At 35.5% G+C, this 7966-nt stretch overlaps 1 pseudogene; it reads left to right on the top strand.

Annotated features, from left to right (window-relative positions):
- Nucleotides 1–2420: 2420 nt before the first annotated feature.
- On the top strand, nt 2421–2539 carry LOC118610569 (annotated as a pseudogene).
- The last annotated feature ends 5427 nt before the right edge of the window (nt 2540–7966 follow it).

The following is a 7966-nucleotide window of genomic DNA, read 5'->3' as shown; positions in this document are numbered from 1 at the left end:
TGTAATTTGTCATATCCCTACCTCTTTGCTAACTTTGATATTATTAGTCTTTTATTCTTATAACCTAACTATTTTTAAATAAAAAGGAAAAAATATTTTTATTGCTTTTTTTTTTCAAGGGGAAGAGAGATGGGAGCTTTCAACACAATCTCCCCATTCTATCTAGACCTAATCAGATTAACAATTTTCTGAGGTGGCTCAACCAACAACATAGCCTATGCCATATAGTTCAGCCACTTTTCTCTGACTGCATAAAAAAACTCCTTCTATCTAAACAGTTCTACAGATGGTTGATAGTCTTCAAGTCATAAGTAAGGAATTAGGTGGAAAGAAAAGCTTTTTTTTAAACCTCTGTTACCTCCTTTTTAAGCATTATTATGATATCTGCAGATGGGTTATTCTGTTCTTTTCTCTGGAAGGTGGTACATGAAAGGAATAGAAAAAGCAAGGGAAACTCACCTTATTTATAGAATGCTGCATCAGCTGATTTAACCCTTTCAATATGTGTTTTCTCTTCCCCCATCTCCCCCCCCCCACCCCCATTTAATTGTAGGCCTTGGGAAGGAAGGAACTATGTCTCATTCTCAGATTTCAAGGTATAGTGATAGATTTTGGAGGCATATATTTTTAAATAACAGTTATTAGTTAATCTCAGAAATTCCCCTTAGGGCTGCCTTTAGTGGATAAATAATAGATTAAGTCTTCCTATAATGTATTTACTTTGTAAAATGTGAACATTTATAAGGTGGTAACATATCAAGTGCTATCATTTATTTACACTTCAGTGAGAACAAGTTTGGCTCATTATTTTTGTGACAGCATTGTGGTAGATTTTTTTTTTTAAAGGAAAAATTTTCTACTGTTTTTCAATGATATATTATAGCTCCTCTAGGATGTCCTTGTGACTTGCTCTGACCAATGAAGTGCAGATAAGGGATAGTGTGCTAATTTTAAGCTTTGGGCTCAAGAATCCTTGTTGCTCTCTTGAAACTCTGTCACCACCATGTTAACCAGCCCAGGCTAGCTGAAGGATAAGAGACTAAATGGATGAAAGACAAAATGTCCCAGCCAACAGCCAACTGACCCAAACGTAGGGGAAATCAGAGCCGTTCCAACCCATAGCTGATCAAGATAGGTAAGTCAGCTCAGCCAAGACCCAAAGATATACTTAAATGAACACTAGACTCCTGAGAAACATTAAATGTTTATTGTTTTAAGTCATTGACATTGAGGTGTTTTGTTATAGGGCAATAGGTAACTGATACAGACAGATGAAGTACAGGTCTACTAAAGGGAGGGCACACACTTATGGCAAAAGTAGTCTATCACAAACTTTCCTAATGTCACTCTTTTTCTTCCCCCTCATGGCAGGCTGTTATTTTCTTCCTTCTTTAAGGTAAATAATTTTACTCCTTCAAAGGGAAATTCAACTTATACTCCAAAGCTAGAAAAATAGCAAACGAATATTTTCTGTGACCCAATTTTAACTCAGATTTACATTTGGACCCAAATTTTGGTCATTATTAGTTTGGGGGAAGTCTCATGTTCTCTAAACCTTGTTTACTTCTCAGGAAAATGGAGACAATGACAATGTTAACTCTGCAGGGACATTGTAAAAAAAAAAACAGAAGAGTAGTTAAGAGCCTAACTTTTTAGAGAGGCATGTAGGTTTCAGTCCTGGTTCTGTAATAGATCAGCTCTGCGACTTCAGCCAAGTAGTTCAGTCTTTCAGGATCTAATTTTCTCAGCTATGACTTGGTCATGATAAGAGTGCCTCAAATGCTTTTGATTTTAATATTTTAATGGTTAACTTTTTGAAAATAAATGTTTTTTCTTAAAAGAATTTCTATCTCAGCATTGATTTGAGAGATTAAGCAAGAGAAAGCATATATATAAAAAAACACTGTCCAGTCTGATAAATAGTACCTGTCATTTTATGGCTCATAATAGTATATACCTTCATTTAAATCCCAGACTATGTAAACCCTCTTGATCTCCCTCCAACCCATCTCAAAACATACCTTTAATTACATTGTCTCTCATTGTTACTTGCTTTGATTTTCTCAACACATAAGACAGAAAAACAGTTCTGTCTACACAAAATAGTTGTGGTCATTGCTTTCTATCTATTGTTCTTGTTCTCATTTCTTGTTCTAGTTAGAGTGTGTGTGTGTGTGTGTGTGTGTGCGTGCGTGCGCGTGTGCGCATGTGTGTGTGTGTGTTTGGGAGGGTACACAATAAATGTGAACTCTTTTCTGTGTACCTATCCAAAAGTACCCTTCCAAAAGATAGCAGTTATGTCTAGATGTATTTGTAGGACAAAACTCTTTAATTAAGCTATTATGTTCTCATTTGCTAGATAATGATTAACACAAAAGAGCAACCAGAGACAGAAATGGTGTATTAAATTACTAAGGTCAGTCTTTGGCCATGCTATCCTGAACAAGCCTGATCCCATCAGACCTCTGAAGCTAGGCAGAGTTGGGCCTGGTTAGTACTTAGATGGGAGACCACCTAGGAAGACCAGATGCTATAGGTGTAAAAAATAAAAAAATGAAGGATTGTAAGCTGACAAGGTCCTTGTAATCTGTGGGGTCAACCAAGGGCTGCCTTGCCTAAAAAATAATAATAATAAACTAAAATAAATGGCTAAGGGCAGAGAAGAGCAACCAAATAGAGCTAAATATATTTGGCCTTAATTTCTTAGCTTTTATCAAAAATAAAGTCTGAACAATGTAGCATAAAGACAAAGTTTGACTTTGATAGTGAACATGAATGATTATGTCAAATTTTATCCTAAAAATAGAGCAGAGCCTTTATCAAAAATTGGAAGCAGTTATTAGAAGGATACCTACAAATAGGCTATACATATGCACACATACATAAATAGTGAAGTGGTGTTATTCACATGCATTATTATAAGCTATGGGCAGAATTATTTCTACAATAACATGTATTGTTTATTGAGAGCCTTTTATGTGCTAACCATTTGGTTTTAATTATCTTTTGGAGACCTTACCACACTCTTTGTGGTAGAAAATATAATTTCCTATTCTACATATGAGCTAACTGAGGCATAGGACTATGATATAACTTGCTCAAGATTATGCAGTTTGTGGCAGATTCAGGATCCAAATGGGAATTATCTAATTGCAGTGTCCATGTTCTTGAGAGTAGGCAGCATTGTTGCTTGACATATCTGTATTCATAGCATTATATGTATTTATGTTTTAGTTCCACTCCTATCTACAATAATTTATCCCGTATTTAATTTAAATAGGAGAAAATGAGGTAAGAAAGTTAAATTTGTCACTGTGATGTAAGAGGCTCACATAGTAGAAAAGACACTTTAAATATATTATTATATTTAGTCCTTTTAAAACACCTTTAAGAAGTGGATTAGAATTTCACTTTACAATTGGGAGAACCAAGATTGAGAGGATTGAGTAGTTCATTCAAGGTCACAAAGCAAATTAATGTCAGAGTTGAAATTTGGATACTACTGTAATTCTAAAATCCACACTTTTGTATTAAATCACCTTTTCCATTAACATATTTCTTTCAAGGTTGTAGGGGTTCATGTTGTACCTAAATTCCCTTGCTTCATGTACAATGGTCTATTCTGACTTTTTCTTAGAAACTATTTCACCTTGGTTTTCCCGCTCCTTTGCAAATTCTCCCTGAGTACTTTTATTTCAATTCGATTTGTTGGTATTTCTCTCCTCTAGCTAGATGGTGAGTCAGTGGTTTAAAAAGAAGTTTTAAGTGCATGCTTTTGCTTTTTCAAGTTTCTGAATGCCTCCAAAAATTCACTTCAGAACTTCTGAAGCCCAGAGGGGCAGAGGCTATAACTATTTAAAATGGGAGTATATTGTTTTAGTTAAAATTTATGGAGTGATTCACGACTCCAATTCAATTTTCATAAATCAACATCATGGGTCTGGATGGAAATCTGCCTTCAAATTACCATTAGGCTATCTGGAAGAGGAGACTTTTAGAAATGCCATTTCACTTGTTAGGAAGTTCATGACTTCAGGATCAAGCAGATCCAGGAATTGAACAGTCCCATCCCCGTTTTCATTATCTTTCTGACCTCCCTGTAAGCAGTCCTGATGGAGCTTCATTTGTTACCACCTCCACACTTTCAGCGATGTACCCAGACTAGAAAGGCAAACAACTTTTTTTGAGCAACATTTTATTCCAGTTTTAGAAGTGTCACTTATTTTTCACAAAACCCTCAAGAAATCTAGGAAAGAATCACAAATCTAGGATGCAGGTTGTTTCCTTTTGTTTAATGAATTTGAATGCCATCTTCTAGAGATGTCACCAAATTTATCCACTCGTTTTCATTATCTTGCGATACCTCAATTTTCTGGATTTGGCCCAAAACTTGGAGGTTTGGGAGTTTGATTAAAACATTACTGAAAAATTCTAGGAGTAAATAAATCCAACTAATCCAACTATAACCTGAATGACAGCATAACTGTTAGGTGAAACCTTTGCAAGGGCAGAGACTATAAATTTTGGGCATGGTGGCTAACATGGTGCCTGGTGAGCAGCAATTACCAAATGACTATTTGATTGAAAATGAATTAAGTGTCCCCGAAATGCTCTCTGCACCCAGGAAATAAATCTATGAGCTTAGTTTTCCTCAAGAGGCTCTCTGCGTGATGCAGAACCTAACCTTAAGGCAGTGATTCTCAATATTGGTAGATTTTGTCTCTCAGAGAACATTCAATAGTGTCTGGAGACATTTTTGTTTATTGCAATTGTAGAAGGGGTGCTGCCGGCATCTAGTGAGTAGAAGCCAAGGATGCTGCTAAAATGCACAGGACAGACTCCCCTACAACAAAGAATTATGTGACTCCAAATGTCAATAGTTCTGAATTGAGAAACCCTGCTCTAGTTTGCCTTCAATTCGAGCTAGGTTTGAAATTCCACGATCTAGAATTTCAGAGGTCAGGGTATACGGCAGTGAATCTTTCTTATGTTTGGAAAGATTACTATTTCAAGAGTTCCAGGGAAAGCCGGCATAACTTGGCTTATCCAGGAACTCCTAGTTTGAATTTTAAGGCCATTTGCTGAACTCAATAGGAAAAACTTATTTTTCCGTCTCATTTTCTTGGCAACTTGCCTCTTAGGACTCTTTCTACACTCTAAACCACAGACTCTACAAACATTCTCAAAGCGTATAGCTTGTAAAAGCTGAAAACTACTGGGAACTCCTTGGGTGAGATGAAGATCACATCCCAAGTAGAATTTAGGTGGTTTTGTAAATCACTTAGGGAAGTGTGCAATTGGTGTGTACACTCTATAAATCGTCTCTTTAAAATATCTCATTATGCTTTTTCCCTTCGTTTTTAATTGAAAATTAAAATTGAAAAATTAAAGAACTGCCTCCTCAAACCTCCATTTCCTGTTTTGGAGGAAGTATAACATGGTCTTTTTGTTAATCAGTATCATATGGAGTAATTGGATTGAATTCTAAATTATTGGTCAAACAGTTAAACCTATGTAATGGGGAAAATATTGATATGGAATTTGGGATACTTGAGTTCAACCTCTGGCTCTCACATTGACTTGTGGATGTGGGAACTTTCTATAATCTCTATGGGCTTCATCCATAGAACTAGGAAATTGGATTACAGGATCCAACTCTGATTCTAATTTATTCAATGGAACAATTTCAATCTGATACTATGACTAACAGGGAAATACAAGAGACTTATATTGGTATGTTGATACCTCTCAAAGGATTACCGTGAATGCTCATCTAAGAAGATAATCTTTTGGAAATGTGGGAGATTAACAAGTTACTATGGACACATGCCATGGACCTAAAAAATGTGGATTTGGGCCCTGTCTCACCATTATTAAAATTTGTAGAGTGCTATTATTAAAAGTTCCCAGGATTTGAGAACATCATTACAATGGAAAATTTTATAATTGCTATAATCAAAGTTGAATGGCAGGAATATAAAACCTGAATACACACACACACACACACACACACACACACACACGTATATATATATATAGTCTAAAAGGTACTGCCAAATTCTCGTAACCTTTTGTCTCAGAAGTTAAATTCTTTTTCCTCTTAGAATTGTTCTTAATGATATATGAAAGCATCCTTCAATTATTTAACTTAATAGGGTATACCAACTAGGTTCTTGTGGTTTAAAGAAATAGAAATTAATCCCATGTGGTTATTAGGGTCCAAGATGGTCCCAAATCATCTTTGCCTCCTGATAGTCACACCCTTGTATAGACCCTCCCACACTGACTCAAGGCTGATACTGTGTGACCAATAGAATATGACATAAATAAAAATATGTAACTCTTGAAGCTAGGTCATAAAAAAGCATTTAAGCTTCCACTTTGGTCTCTGATACTTTCTCTGGGAAAAGCCTGGTATGCCACAAAGATACTCAAGAAAGCCCATGAGGATCAGAGCTGAGGCTTCCTGCCAACAGCCAGCACCAACTTCTCAACCAACTGGGTAAGCTACTGTGGAAGTGGACCCTCCTTTTCTGGTCAAAGTCTCAGATGATTGCAGGTTTGGCTGACATCTGACTGCAGCCTCATGAGAAAGATTCTGAGCCAAAATCACATACCAAAGCCACTCCTGAATCCTTCGCCCACATGAACTGTGTGATGTCATTAAATATTTATTGTTGTTTTAAACCACTAAGTTTTAAGATAATTTGTTTTACAGCAATAAATGAATATATAATGTAAATATAAATATATATTTTATAGCAATAAATAAATATATAACACAAATAGAAATATATTTATATAAATATATATTTTTATAAAAATAAATATATATTCAGAAGTTCATAAAATTGAAGAAAACACCAGAAAAGATTCAGGGATTGAGGATAACTTTGGGGATCTAGGAAGCAAATAATAATAATTTGTAGAGTTCAGCTATAAAAATTAATTGATAATGATCATTTTTAGTTCCTTTTACATTCTGCATTTTTATTAGAGATTCTAGGTACAGAGGGTCTGGTTACCTTAGATATGTTTTTATTCGACTCGACCAAGAAAAAATGAATACCATGATTACCATTCACACTAAGAATGTATGCAATGGGATATCTGTAGTTCCGCCTAAGAAAATAAAGATGTTATTGCCAAGTAAGTAGTAATGGATGCTGAGTAGGCAAAGGAAGAGATGTCAACCACCATTAGCCTGATAGATCTGGAAATTGCCAAGAGTCTTGGTAAAATCAGAGTTTAGAACAGTCATGTCCTACATAGATTTTTTCAAACACTATATATTCTCAAAAATGTGATGCCATTAAAAATGTTAAGGAAAAAAGCAATAAGTAAAAATTTTCTGTTTAATTTTAGAGATATTAGGGGTAGTCTTCATCTTCAGTGAATTTCACAAATGCATTCTCTAGTAATCAGAATAAGCTCTAATATGTAACCTAAAACATGATAGATTCTTCTTTCTTGCTCAAACAGGAGTACTGGACAGGTAAAATAGAGCACCAGGCCACTGATATCGTTGTGGCAATTCAAGTGTCTAAGCTAATGGAGGCTCTGCCATCTTCAATACATGGCTTCCAAGATTTTCCTGTGAAATATTTCCATTTCAGCCAGTCAGAAGGGGAAAAGATCATGGAGAAGCACACATACATTTATTTTTCAAGATTCCATTCTTAAAAGTATCCTTCATTACTGCTAACATTCCATTGGTTAGAACATAGTCGTATGGCTTCACCTAAACTGCAAGGGAGAGCTAGGAAACGTAGTCCCTGGCTAGGCAGACACTTTCTAGCATAATTTTATATTAAGGAAAGAAAAACATATTGATCGATCGAGTGACTGACCAATTGATAGTTTATTTTGTTTCTGGTGCTCTCCTTGTCGTTTCTGCTACATACTAATCCCTTGGGCACTTTTTATTGTTTGTAAGCTGGGTATGTATGTATTACATTACTATTTT

This window comes from Rousettus aegyptiacus, unplaced genomic scaffold (genome assembly GCF_014176215.1).
Source record: "Rousettus aegyptiacus isolate mRouAeg1 unplaced genomic scaffold, mRouAeg1.p scaffold_m13_p_12, whole genome shotgun sequence".
NCBI classification, from domain to species: domain Eukaryota; kingdom Metazoa; phylum Chordata; class Mammalia; order Chiroptera; family Pteropodidae; genus Rousettus; species Rousettus aegyptiacus.
This window is presented reverse-complemented; position numbering and strand designations above follow the sequence as displayed.